Genomic DNA, 15,138 nt, shown 5'->3' on the forward strand with positions numbered 1-15,138 from the left:
TAAATTGATTTTTCTCCAAGTTATATTTGCTTTGATTTTTAATTAATTTCTTGTTAATTAATTTTAATTAATTTTTGTTTAGTTAGTTATTTGATTTCAATGGTTTGGGTAAGACTAAATTGTGATAATTTTTATGACAAAATTTTGGATAAATTCTCTATGAGATTGGCACTCTAGTTGCCATTATATTATCTGTTTGATACGTATACTTGCGTGGATTGAAAATTAGACTACAAGTTTTTAACGCTATTGTCAAGGAATTGTTTTTTAGAATTTTTTTTAATATTAATACTAAGCAAAGTAAGTCTTACTTAAACCTTAGTTTTTTCTTTTTGCTTTCAAGCATTTTTGGTCGTAGTATGCAAACAAGAAGAAACTTGAATATTGTTCCTTTTAATCTAGAGATAGAAAGAACTTTTCAAAGAATTTGAAGGGAAAATTTGCAAGTTATAACTCTCAATTAAACTAAGGTTGAAGATAACAACAATGTTAATAACAACAACAATTCCATTAATTAGATTCCTAAAGAGTAAAAGTCCTTATGAGATTATGCTATTCCTTTTTTGCAAGGGTTATGCCGAAGAATCAAAAGACCTCGAATTAATGCCAACAATTTTGAAATCAAGCCTATTTACATTCAAATGATTTAGTCTTCAGTTCAATTTGGTGGTTTACCTAATGATGACCTTAAGTCTCATGTGGCAAATTTCTTGGAAATTTACAACATTGGGGTAACAGATGATGCTATCAGATTGTGTCACTTTTCTTTTTCACTAAGGGATAAGGCAAAGCGCTTGTTAAATTCACTTTTAACGTGCTCTATCATTACATAGGATGACTTAGCTTAGAAATTCTTAGCAAAATTATTTCCACCAACCAAGACTACAAGGATGAAGAATGTTATAACTACTTTTACACAATTTGATGGTGAATCCTTGTATAAAGCTTAAGAGAAATTTAAAGATCTGCTTAAAAGATGTCCACACCATGGGCTTCCAAAATGGTTTCAAGTTTAGACATTTTACAATGGGTTGATGAGCTAAATCAGAGCTACAATTGATGTTGCAACTAGAACGGCCTTAATGGGTAAGAACTTGATGAGGCTTACAATTTGTTGAAAGAAATGGCCTCCAATAACTACTAATGGCCATTAAAAAGATCTGGTCCTAGAAGAGTTGTTGATGTTTATGAGATTAATGCATTTAATGACTTGACTGCATAAGTAGCTATTTTAACAAAGAAATTTGATACAATGGTTGTTCATGCCATCCAAAGCCTTTTTGTAACTTGCCACATGTGTGGAGAAGGCCACTTAACTAATCAATTTCCATTTAATTCTGAATTAGTGCAGTTTGTTGGGAAATTCAATAAACAATAGAATAATCCACACTCTAACACATATAATCCTGATTGGAGGAATCATCCCAACTTTTCATGGAACAATATCTCAAGGCCTTCAAATCCAAGGCAAAACATCTTTCCTGGCTTTTCAAAACAAGTTAAACATCTAGTTTCTGAATGAAGCCTACCTTAGAAGAGGTTCTCTACAATACATAGCAAGTAATAATGCCATAGTTAGGAGCCAAGTAGCCTCATTGAGAAATCTTGAGACTCAATTGGGACCACTTGCTAGTTCCATTAATAATAGGCCCTGAGGTACCTTAACAAATAAAACTCAAGCCAATTCCAAAGGTAAAAAACAATGCAAGGAAAACACTCTAAGGAGTGCAAAAGCGGTTGAAAGGGTAAAACGGTAATTGAATCTTCAAAAGAGCATGGTAATGATGAAAAGGTAATTATTGGTAAGAAAGTTGAAATTGAAAAGAAAGATGATGGGAAAGATGAAAATCAAGTGAAGGCTCAAGTCAATCATCCTCCACTATACATTCCTCAAAGGTTTCAAAAGCAAAGCTTGAAAAGCAATTTCAAAAATTTCTTAATGTTTTCTAGAAACTAGACATAAGTATCCCTTTTGCTGAAGGTTTGGAAGAAATGCCAAGCTATGCCAAGTTCTTAAAGGACATTCTTTCCAAGGAAAAAAAATTGGGTGAATTTGAGACTATTCTTTTCACAGAAAAATGTAGTGCAATTCTTCAAAATCAATTGCCACCAAAACTGTAGGATCCTAGTAGTTTTATAGTTTCTTGCACAATTGGTAATTTGTTCTTTGCTAAAGCTTTAAGTGATTTGGGTGTAAGTATCAATTTGATGCCATTGACAATCTTTGAAAAATTTGGTTTGGGGGAATAGAAGCCAACTTCTTTGACATTACAACTGCCTGCTCGCTCTTATGTTTATCCAAAAGGAATCATTAAAGATGTTCTTGTCAAGGTAGATAAATTTATTTTTCTAGTTGATTTTATGATTCATGACATGGAGGAAGATAGGTAAATTCCAATCATCCTTGGAAGACCTTTCTTAGCAATAGCTAGAGATCTAATTGATGTAGGAAAAGGTGAGCTTACCTTGAGAATTCAAGACCGACAAGCAACATTCAATATTTTTAGAGCTTTAAAATTTACCATGGAATTTGAAGAGTGTTTTTCTTTGAATGTGGCAAGAAGTCTAACAAATGAGTTATTTTTAACGGAATATTACATAAACCCACTTGAAACATGCATAGTTTCTAATTCTGATAGTGGATGATGTTCAATTTCTTGAATACGCGAATTTGTTAAATGTTTAATCAAGAGTTAGATCTAATCATCAATTTGAGTCTTTAGATCTTTCAGCTTCTTTAGTGCCATCTTTTAAGCTTTCCATTGAAGACAACCTACCTTGGAACTAAAACCTTTGCCAACATACTCGAGGTATGGTTTTCTTGGAGGCTCTTTTACTCTTTCAATTATTATTTCTTCTTTTTTTACTAACACACAATAAGATAAGCAGTTAAAAGTACTTGAAGAGTTCAAGAATACATTAGGATGGACCATTGCAGATATTAAGGGAATTAGCCTTTCCATATACATGTACAAGATCTTTCTTCAAGATAGGCACAAGGCCACCACTGAGCATCAAAGAATACTCAATCCTATCATGAAAGAAGTGGTCAAGAAATAAATCATTAATTGGTTGGATGTTGGAATTATTTATCTAATATTTAATAGCACATGGGTAAGTCCAGTCCAATGTGTACCAAAAAAAAAAGAGGAATGACTATGGTTTCCAATGACAACAATGAGTTGATTCCTACATGAAGAATGACTAGATAGAGAGTGTACATGGATTATCGCAAGTTTAACAAATCTACAATGAAGGATCACTTCCCTCTTCCCTAGATTAATCAAATGTTGGATAAATTGGTTGGTAAGGAATACTGTTGCTTCTTGGATGGTTATTCTGGATACAATCAAATTGTAGCCCCCAAAGATCAAGAGAAGACTACCTTCACATGTCCATGTGGTACTTTTGCATTCAGAAGAATACCATGTGAATTATGTGATACCCCTACCACGTTTAACAGATGTACGATGGCCACATTCAAAAACATGGTAGAACAATGTTTAGAGGTATTAATGGATGATTTTTTTATTTTTGGATTTTTTTTATGATTGTCTCATGAATCTTACTAGAATGCTTAACAGATGTAAAGAAAAAAATTTAGTGTTGAATTGGGAAAAAGGACACTTTATGGTGTAAGAATGCATTGTTCTGGAGCGCAAAATTTCTAGTAGAGGTGTTGAGGCAGACAAGGAAAAAATTGAGACAATTGAAAAGCTTCCACTAAAATATCAAAGGTATTAGAAGTTTTCTTGGTGATGTTAGGTTTTAGAAGTGATTCATCAATGATTTTTCAAAGATTTCAAAACCACTTAGTAATCTTCTGGAAAAAGATGTACCATTTAAATTTGATGATACTTGCCTTCCTACTTTTAATAAATTAAAGAAAAGATTGATTTATGCACTAACCATCATAAGTCCAGATTAGACTTTTCTTTTTAAGCTCATGTGTGATGCAAGTGACTATGTGGTGGATGTTGTCATAACTCTACTATATAGAGTTATTTTAAACATATTTTGGAAACTTTAGTGGCTCAACCTTTGATTTCAAGATCGGATTTTAACCTTTTGAGCTGTTTTTCTAGTCATGATAGATTACATTTCAAACAATTAAATTTATTGGTGTTAGTTTAATTTCACTTTAATTTGTCTTAATTTACTTTTGGAAAAGTTATTGATGATTTTTCTCATGGTTTTTGTGCAAAATATGATGAGCAAGGTGAAAGAAAGTTATAATAGCATAAGTGTGGCGAAGCTGTTGCTTGTACATATTGCAGTAGTTTGAAGATAACTTAATCTTTTGAAGTCCAATTGATGCGATGTTTTATTTGTTGGAAAGTTCAGAGAATGGGCTATAACTTTTTTGTTTACTACTTTACCTAGAACATAACAGAACGAGGTGAAAATCATGTTCAAATTTGATAGAAAAATACAGTTTTACATTTCATGCAGCATGGCTAGAGTGCCATGGCGCCAGAGAATCATGGCCACGGCATTGAAAATGAGAGTACCACAATGTCAAAGAACTATGGCCATGGCACTAAGCATCTTGGGAGCATCATACAAAAACTCAAGAGCATAGTGTCATGGCACAACCAAGGAAGACCACAACACTGTGATGCAAAAAAATCTTGGCTGCAATGCCACTCCAATTTCCATAATTAAAACTTTGATAGAAAATTGGAAAGTAGGGCACCCTTGCACATATTTAAAAACCTTTTTGAGAGCATTCAGAGAAGGAGGCAACAAGCAACTATTCTGGAGAAAATGAGCCAATTTGATAGAGAATTAAGATTATAAGGCTTAAATAATTAGTTTCCTTCTCTATTTCTGTGTTTTTTTATTTTCTTTGACTTGGATGCATAACTAAATTTCTTTGGATGCTGTTTTTATTAGTTATTATGAGCTAAATTATCTTTCTAGGATTATGGTGAATATTAACATGTAATTTGAATATTTGTTTCTCTTTTATTTACTATGAATGGGTATAGCTCTACTTATTTAAATTTATTTTTAATGCTTTTGATTGCTTGGCCAACAATTAACTAATTTGTGAATCTAATTGAGACTCAACAAAGGGATTTTAGAATGGACAAAGGTTTGAATAATGTATATTTAAGTCATTTAGGTGATCTAATTCGTGATTCAAGTAGGCATACGCCAATTGCTGTACATAACCAAATTAGAAAACTAGCTTAATGAACCTTATTTAATTGATTCCTATGGACATATAGTGACTTAATTAAGTTAAGTACTGTGTAAGCATCACGATGGAGACTTATACATAGCTTTGGATTATAGGTTAGTAGAACCACCCATGAATGTAAATAAGAGGAGAAACTGGTACCAGATGAAGTGTTGAATAAGCCCATAATCATAGGTTTTAATATATTTCCTTTTCCAAGTATTTTTAATTTCTAAAAGTAAACTTAGTGTTTATTTTAATTAATTTCTTGAAAATTTTAGTTACTTAAATAAGATTAATTTGTCATAAATTTTAGTACTTAATAGAGATTTAGGAATAAATCTTCGTGAGAATGATACTCTACTTCACCATTATATTACTTGCTCAATACCTATACTTGCATATGCAAAATCAACAACATTTGATTTTAGGTCAAATGAAAGATAAAAGTTTTCATTCAATCTACTATGTTAACATAACCTTGAATGAAGGACAGAAGAATTATACAACAACAAAAAGGAACTTTTGGTTGTGGTGTTTGCTTTTGACAAATTTCATTCTTATCTAGTTCAGACAAATGTGATAGTCTACACTGATCATTTAGCAATCAAGCATTTAATTGCCATAAAGGATGCCGAGCCAAGTTTGATAAGTTGGATTCTTTTGCTACAAGAGTTCGATTTAGAGATTTGTGATAAAAAAGGACTAAGAAATCAAGTGGCAGACCACTTATCAAGATTTGAGAATGAAGCTCAAAGTAGAGACTTAACCTTAATCAATGAGAATTTTCCAAATGAACAACTTTTTCAAGTTGGTAAAAAACACTTGCTATGCTGATATTGTGATTATTTGGTAAGAAATATTCTTCTTCCTTATTTAAATTTTCATTAAAAAAGATATTTTGCATGATATTAAATATTGTGTTTGGGATGAGCCTCTCTTGTTTAGACAATGCAAAGACCAGATTCCTAGAACATGTATCACGGAGGAAGAAATCCAAAGCATACTTCAGCATTGCCATTTTTAAGATTATGGAGGAAACTTTGTAGGAGACAAAACTACTACAAAAATTCTCCAATCAGGTTAATATTGGCCAACATTGTTTGAAGATGCTCACTATTTTGTTTTACAATGTCACAGATGTCAAAGAATGGGTAACATATCAAGGAGACGAGAGATGCTTGTCAACAACAACCTTGAAGTAGAGATCTTCAATACGTGGGGTATTGACTTCATGGGTCAATTCATACTTTAATATAACAATCAATATATCTTGGTTGCTATCGATTATGTATCATAATGGATTGAAGTAGGTGCTTTTCCTACCAATGACTTTAAAGTGGTGATGAATTTCATGAAGAAAAATATTCTTTCTCGATTTGGCACCCCAAGAGCAATCATAAGTAATGAGGATAGTCACTTTTGCAGCAAATATTTTAATGCACTTCTTGCAAAATATAAAGTCAAACCTAAGGTTGCAACTGCTTGCCACTCTTAAACAAGTGGCCATACTGAATATCCAATAGAGAGATGAAAAGGATTTGGAGACAATAGTATGTCTATCAAGGAAAGATTTGTTAAGAAGATTAGATGAGGCATTATGGCCATATCGAACTACGTACAAGACTTCAATTGGCATGTCTCCACAAAAGTTAGTCTTTGGAAAAGCTTATTGCATTCCAATAGAGCTCGAGCACGATGCTTATTTGGCCATTAAGAAGTTGAATTTTACTTGCAAGTAGTTGGTGAAAGAAGGCTTCTACAATTAAAAGAACCTAATGAATTTTGACTTTAAGCCAACAAGAATGCCAGAATCTATAAAGAGAAGACAAGGAATCGGCATGAGAAGAAATTACTATAATGTTACTTCAAACTCGAACAATATGTGTTACTTTTAAATTCTTGCTTGAAATTATGTCCAAGCAAGGTTAAATCGTGTTGGTCTGGGCCATTCATAATCGTAAAAGCGTTTGCACATGGAGCAATCAAATTGGTAGAGAAAGAGGGTTAAACATTCAAAGTAAATGGGCAAAGATTGAAACAGTTTTGAAGGGGTGAAATTAATCGCCAAAAGTCCTTAATAAATCTCCTTAACGTTACTTAAGTCTAAGGTACTGAAGCTAATGATTATAAAGATGCACTTGTAAGGAGGCAACCCAAGTTCTTAAACTCTTACTTAAGATTTTATTTTATTTTTGATAATTGTAGAGATATTTTCCTGATAGTTTGTTTTAACTTTTTTTCTTAGTTCATTAGAATAAAATTTTGTTATTTTCTGCTTTAAAATGTCAAGCAAAAATTGTTTAAGAGTGCTCTTTTATTTTGTTGCCAGGAAAGGAAAAATGGAGGTTGATGATGCAATGCCCAATCTATAGAGTAATGGTGCCTCAGAGTATGGAAGACACCTATTCAAAACCAACAATTGATGTTGCAATGCCCAAGGGTTAGCACTGTTGTGCCTTAGGATTACTCTCCCATTCTCTCCAACTTTTACTTGTCCCATCCTACATTCATCATTACTGCTTAAAATATTCAAGTGAGTCTACTTGTTCTTGCAATTTTGCTTTTGAAATATTGTGGAATTTTGGTTATTGCATGCAAGAAATTTTAGTTTAATTGGTGTTGTTGATTGTGAAGAAGTTGAGTTTTAAGCATAGTTTAATTTGTGTTGATAGTTGTGATAGTTTATTTTACTGCGTTGAAAGTTGCTTGGTGAGTATTTGTTTTGTTATTATTTGAAGATTGATTTAATCTATTTGGAGTTAAATTTTATTACTGATTATGCCACCTAAGAAAACTAGAAAAAGTGCTAATGGTTCTTATGATAGGACTAGATTTATCTCTATTGTTGCTGAAAATAGATATAATGATAAGGTGATCTACAAAACTCCAATAATTGAGAGACGATTTGATGTCAGTGAAGGTACATACCCAAAAATTCATGGAATCATTCATGCTAGGAAGTTTTTTGTTAATGCACAAAACACAATAATGGGTCCACTTCTGTTCAAGGGAAATTTTTGCCATTTAATGCTAGTGCTATCAATGCTTATTTTGAGATTTAAAAGGCAATGATTGAGAGTACTATGAAGATGTTATTAGGGAACCTAATTTTAATGAGGTGATTAACTATTTGAGTAAGGGTAATAGGGAGTGCAAGATGCCCAAAAGGTTACCTTTTTCTTTTATGGACAATTAACATCATGGTGCATACAAGTGTTGGTTGTATTTTCTTGTTGCTAGATTGCTTCCAGTGAAGCATTAGTGATATTACAAAGGATAAAGCTTTGTTGCTCTATTGTTTTTTGATTAGAAAGGCAATTGATTTTGGGAAATTGATATACAACACATCCTTCACTTTGTAAATACACCTCGTGAAGGCATATGGTTTCCATCAATAATCACTGATTTGTGCAATAAAGCTGGAGTGGAGTGGGTACTGTAAGAGGAGTTGTTTTGTCCTAAAGGTCTAATTGATGATGGTATAGTTGAGAAAGTTTTGCAACAAAAGTTATCCATTACTAGAGGTAGTTCTTTTCCTATAAGACGACAAGCATCTCATCCCAAAACTTTGACCATGGCACAAAGGATAGAACACTTAAAGACACTGCACACTCAGTTATTCTCTTATCATGTGCAGAGTAGCAAAACTATTGAATAGATGATGAAATCTTATGCCATTCACATGGGCATCAACATGGTGGCCTTCCCTTCACTGCCAGATCCCCCTAACGATTTTGATCGAGTTAATGATGATGAGGAAAAGGATGAGGACATATTGATTCTCTCTACCACTTTTGCAAGTGTTAAGGAGTTTTAACCTTCTTTCTCTTTATTTTTTTAAACATTGGGGACAAGGTTTAGTTTTAAGTTTGCAAGGGTGCATCTAGATTTAATTGTTTGTTCTTATTGTTGCATTTATTTTTGCTTCCTTTAAATTTTTTTTGTTTCCATTTTGCATGTTTTGCTTGTTTTAGTTTTTAGCAGTTTTGTTATTTTTACAATAATAATAAAAAATATATTTTTCTTGAGATGTTTTGAAACCTTGTCTATGATTTTCTTGATCCTAGGATGATGTTTTAATTATCATGTGATTTTGGCTTTTGTGAAGAATATGGATATGATTTAAGTTTGTGTTGATATCTTTGTGATAGCTTTATTTTAGGATGAGACTTCCACTATTTTTCATACTATATTCTTTAACTTAGAATTGTTATGTAATTTAGAAAAAGTTTATGTTGATAAAAAGTATGGTGAAGACAAGGATTCTAGAATTTGTTTGATTCTTTCTCGAGGAAAAATGCTAGGCAACACTTATGATCAAAAATGATTTAAGCCATTTTTGGACCATTTGAGCCTTTTTGAGCTTACCTTGTTATGTAGTTATCCTTAAAACCCTCTTGGGCCTAATTTACCTTTTCTTTGTCAAACACATATTTATGTTAGCCTAAGCCTTTTTATGTTCTTCCAATTTTGAACCTTTCATCTTCAAGTATTTTGATCTTTCTAGGAAATGTTTTAAACTTAGAGTTAAAATAAGGGAGAAAGCATGTTGTGAAAAAAAAAAGGTCATTGGTACTAGAAATATACCCTTGTTAATAATTCTAATAAATAAATAAATAATAAGGGAAGAAAAGAAAAGAAAAGTGTATAAGTTTGGGGGTGTTATGAGGAAAAGGAAAAAAATTAAACTATTTGATAAGTCTTAAATCGATTCAGTGCTTAGGGTGAATTTTCGCTTAACTATATCCTTTATCATACCTTGACCCTAGCCTTACATTATAAGCTGAATAACGATCTATTGATTATTGAATAAGTGTTAGTCTATATTAGTGGAGAGAGGGATGAAAAGCAAACCTAAGGCTTCTAGTATGCATTTGTGCTTTGAATTGGCATAAACCAATATGAATTCCATTCAAAATTGAGTTTTCACTTGAATTAGTGCTTGAGTTTGAAGATTACCTGTATTTTACCATAAACTAGAATTATGGGAAAATTTCTGAGGGAAAAATTGGAAAATCATGACTTGGAGAATTTTTATCCCTTGTAAAGTATTTTTTATTTTTAATGTATAGTTTTCTTTTTTTATCTTTTCTTTTACATCAAGACTAGCAAAATCTTAAATTATTTTATAGAATTATTTTGTCTCATTTTGTTCTTAAAAGTTAGCAAAGTTCTTGAGTTTAGGTTAGGATGTAGTTATTTTTTGTGATTTTTCTAATTAGTTTTATTTTATTAAGGTATTCTATTTTATGCTCTTTTCATGTCTATTTGCTTTAATTTAGTTATTACTTATTAGTTTTTATGTTTTCTAGGATTCCAATGAATAAGGCTAGAATTGGTGAAGAAAGGAGCTTAAAGGACAAAGCCATCATTTGTTCATGCTATAGTATTTCGAGTATAACTCTCACTCTAGAGGTCCAAACGATGTCATTCTTAAGCCATTGGAAAGTTAAAAGAAAGGACTACAACTTTCATGTCGATTACTTTGCACACTTCAATCTCAAAGTTAGAGAGCATTGCATTGGAAGTCAAAAGATTACAGTAGATAGCGAATGAAGACCCAAGCCAGGTCAACACGCAGCACTGAGGACCAGTGCTGCAGTGTGACAAGCCCAATTATGAATTTCTTGTCCAAATGTAAAAAGTTACGGGTTGGTGCATTGTTTTAGAAAAAAAAAGAGTTCTATTAGGGTTTAACACTTATTCTAAGGAAATATAAAAGGCCAATTATGCTAGGTTAAGAAAAAGAATTAGTTTGTAGTTTTTAGAGAAGTGAGCCACCAAGAAAATCTAAGAAGCCAAGCATCAAAGTGGAAGATTAAAGATCGAGATTGACAATCTTTGTTTTCATCTACCTTATTTTATTTTTTTACTATTCTAGTAATTTTTTATGCTTAAAACTTTGAATGGTTTTTATTTCAATTATGAGAAGTAAAATTTCTTTTATCTAGGAATGCAATAGAACTTAGATAACTCCATTATATAGAGTTATTTGTCATATTTTAGGGGACTTAAGTAGCTAGGTTTTTTAGACTTTATATTCGGAATTAATTATTTTAACCATTTTACTTAATTTAGTTTTAATACATGATAATTAGTTAGTTTCAATTATATTAATTTAATTTTTATGTCATTTTGCTTTAAATTGCTTTAAGTTTAGTTGTTGTTGATTTATTTTATTGCTCTTATAGGAAATTTGATGAAAAGATCTTGGTTGATGAAAATCCATGCAAGTATGGTGATGACTTCTTTTATACATGTTGTACTATTTTCAGGATAAAATGAGTTACCAAAGTCCAATCCATTTGATTCTTGAGCCATTGAAAAGACATGAGATAGGGCTACAACTTTTATGTCCACTTCACCTAGTTCGAAATAGATGAAGGTGGATATTGCACTGGAAAAGGCTGCATTGTTGCAATTCTGCACAAGGAAGCACAAAGGAATGAAGACTGTAGCCTTGAGTTGCTCAAGGTTGTAACACCATGATGCACCAATGCATCAAAAAAAATCCAAAGAGCACAACATCGTAGCACTGAGGAAGTGAGGCCAGAGCGTTGAACGAACAATGTGCATCATACAAAGAAAAAGCACCAGGGTGCTATGAAAGGCAGCGTTGTCGTGGCTCCAGACGTATTTCCATATTTTACACACTCATAGGATTTCCAAAAACTAGGGCTTTAGTGGATTATTTAAGGGATCTTTTTGGACATTTTGAGAAAAGGATGACAAGCAACCATTCTAGAGAAAAAAAAAGCCAAAAACAAAGCAAGAAAGCAATAGAATTTGAGAGAGAACTAAGATCGAACAGCTTCAATTATTAGTTTCTCTCTTTACTTTTGTTTTTCTCTTAATTTCTTTGACTTGGATTCATGGCCAATATTCTTTGGATGATGTTTTTATTAGATATCATGAGTTAAACTCTTTTTTTAGGATTATGATGGATTTTAACATGTAATTTGAATATTTATTTCTCTTTTATTTGCTATGAATAGGGTATGGGTTTTTTTATCCAAATTTGTTCATAATGCTTTTGATTGCTTGGCCAACAATTGAATGATTTGTTAATCTGAATGAGACTCGATAAAATTATTTTACATCGGATTAAGATTTAAATAGGTGATCTAATTCACATTAAGGTAGGCATACGCCTTAATGCCATACATAGCCAAATTAAAACGCTATCTTAATTAACTTTATTTAATTGATTACTATAGACATATACTGACCCGATTAAGTTAGGTACTTGTGCAAGCATCTCGATGGAAACTGATGCATAAGTTCGGATTCTATGTTAGCAAAACTACCCATGAATGTAAATATTGAGAGAAAGAGATGTCAGATGAGGTGTTGAATGAACCTATAATCTTAGGTTTTAATTTACTGCCTTTCTATAGTAGATTTTTAACTTTTGTTAATTAGTTTAATTTTCTAATTAAACTTATTTTTAATTAATTATTTACAAAATCAAGTTACTTGAATTGGATTGATCAATCATAATTTTAGTATTTAGTGAACAATTAAGAGCAAATCCCTATGGGATACGATTTTAGACTTACTACCTGTATTACTTGCTTGATACATATACTTGTGTGTATTAAATCAATAACAAGTTTTTGGCACTATTGCCTAGGATTTGTGTTTCCTATTTATTTTGCTAATATTAATATTTGCAAATTAATCTTAATTTGAGTTTTTCTTTCTTTGCTTTTCAAGTACTTTTGGTTGAGGTGATGAATTATTATCACTATTAGTGGCCATTTGAACAATTTTTGCCAAGGAAGGTTGCTAGTGATTACAAAATTGGATGCAATCACTGCTTTGACCACCGAAGTAGATGCTTTGTCTTAGAAATTGAAACTTAGGGTATTAATGTTTTTCAAAGTCCTTTTGTGACATGCGAGCTTTATGGAAATTCGCATTCAAGTGATTGTTGTCCAACCTATTATGAATCCATGCAATTTGATGGAAGCTTCAATTGGTAGCAAAAGAATTCATACTCCAACTGTTATAACTCAGGGTGGAATCACCCAAATTTTTCACAAAGTAATGATTAGGGTCCTCCTTATCCATCACAACCTATTTTACATAATGGGTTTCAGTCACAAGTTAAAGCCCGTATATTTAAGAATAAGCCAACATTGGAAGAGATGTTTATTCAACACATGGCAAATATGAATGTAGTCATTCAAAGTAACAAAGCTTCAATAAGAAATATTGAGACACATAGTGAGTTAACTTATTAATGACATCAACAATAAGATTTTGGAAGCTTTACCAAATGACACTAAGCTTAATCCTAGAAGAGAAATATATGTTAAGCATCTTGATGAGGTAAATGGGAAGAATGTGATAAATGATAGAGATAAAGTAGATCAAGAGAATGCTTCTAGCAAGCAAGTTAAAGATGAAGTTAAGTAGGAGAAAGAAGTATATACACTGCCACAAATCAAGTAATATGTGCTTCTCATTCCCCTTATGGATATAATTGATGAGTTACCTAAAAAGGTTATTGATATAGAAAATCCAAAGAAACTCCTTGAAGCTTGTTTGGTTCCAGATGCAACCACAAAAGACAAGAATGAAGAACTCATAAATGTTACACATGTTTTGAAGGTAGTACCAAAAGTGCATTATTCAAGAAGAACTTAATTTGAGGAGTTGGGTAAAAGTTAGTCTATTCAACCACCTTAGGTTGAGCAAGCAACAAATCTTTTGATAAAATCACTACATCCTCACCTTCAGAGGAGGCTACTTTCACACCTCATGCCTTTCGATGCAAACTTAAACCTCTTTAAAGCGTGCATGAAGACCTGAACCAAAGTCAAGGTATTAACTATAAAGAAGTGCTTCTTAGAAGGCAACCTAAGATTTTGAAACTCTTACTTTTTCAAGTTGAAGCTATTTTTTTATAGATTTTCTTATTAATTTTTTTTGTTCTTTTCTTTATTTAGATTTTTGTCACCTTCACGGATCCTTCCAACAACTTTGGATAAAATGAGCATGAAGATGAAAACCAAAACATCTTTGCTACCCAGGGAGTACGCTTGACTTTTCTTCTTTACTTTTTAACATTAAGGACAATTTTAATTTTAAGTTTAGGGGGGAATTTCCAACTTTTAGCCTTTGTTTTCTTTATTGTGCATTTATAGTTTTAGCTCTTAAGTTTAGTTAAGTTAGTTACCATCTAATTTGTTGCATGTTTTAAGAACTTGAGCTAGATTTAATTAAGCCAATTCTTTTTAATTTACCAATCCAATGATGAGAAATTAGCTATATTCTTATTTTGATTCTTTGAAACATGTGAATATTTTGTTTAAGTATTATGTAAATTATTATGCTAAGCTTCATGGTTAGCATGAGATTTCTACAATTTGAGCACTGTCTTTTACTTAGGTTCATTATGCATATCTAGAGAAGATTTATGGGAATGTGAAATTTTGAATTATGTCTTCAATTCTAGAATTTGTTTGATTCTCCTTCAAGGCTAAACTTAGTTAAAGGGATGATTTATGCCATCTTTGGACCGTTTAAGCCTTTCGAGCCAACCTTCCTTTATAATTATCCTTAGTATTCCCTTTTAAATGTAATGTAACATTTCCTTTGTTTAAACACTAAGTTAGTAATCTAGACCCTTATATAAATAGTTTCACTTGTTTGCATCCCTCATTCCTACTTGAAAAAGTCAATTTAAGAAGTGTAATGAGGTAGACAGTGAAAAAGGTAATAAAGATGAAAAGTGATTTAAAAGCTCAAAAGTATGATTGTATGCATCTCACTCCCCAATAAACGAAATAAGTTTAGAGGTGTGATATTGAGAAAAAGAAAAAGGGAAGAAAGAGAAGAAAAAGAATAAAGTGTTGAACAAAAGAAAAATTTTCTTGAAAAGGGGGTGTATTTGGTGAAGGAAAATAAAGCTCTTAATAGGTCCTAGAATGAGCATGTGCTTA

At 31.8% G+C, this 15,138-nt stretch overlaps 1 non-coding gene across 1 annotated transcript; it reads right to left on the reverse strand.

Annotated features, from left to right (window-relative positions):
- Positions 1–887: 887 nt before the first annotated feature.
- Positions 888–994, reverse strand: LOC149526329 (small nucleolar RNA R71). The gene has a single exon (XR_016352125.1). It is a non-coding gene; the product is annotated as a small nucleolar RNA R71 (small nucleolar RNA).
- Between the last annotated feature and the right edge of the window lie 14,144 nt (positions 995–15,138).

The sequence above is a fragment of the Theobroma umbraticum genome, unplaced genomic scaffold, assembly GCF_002168275.2.
Source record: "Theobroma umbraticum cultivar Fairchild unplaced genomic scaffold, ASM216827v3 scaffold_2.0, whole genome shotgun sequence".
NCBI lineage: Eukaryota > Viridiplantae > Streptophyta > Magnoliopsida > Malvales > Malvaceae > Theobroma > Theobroma umbraticum.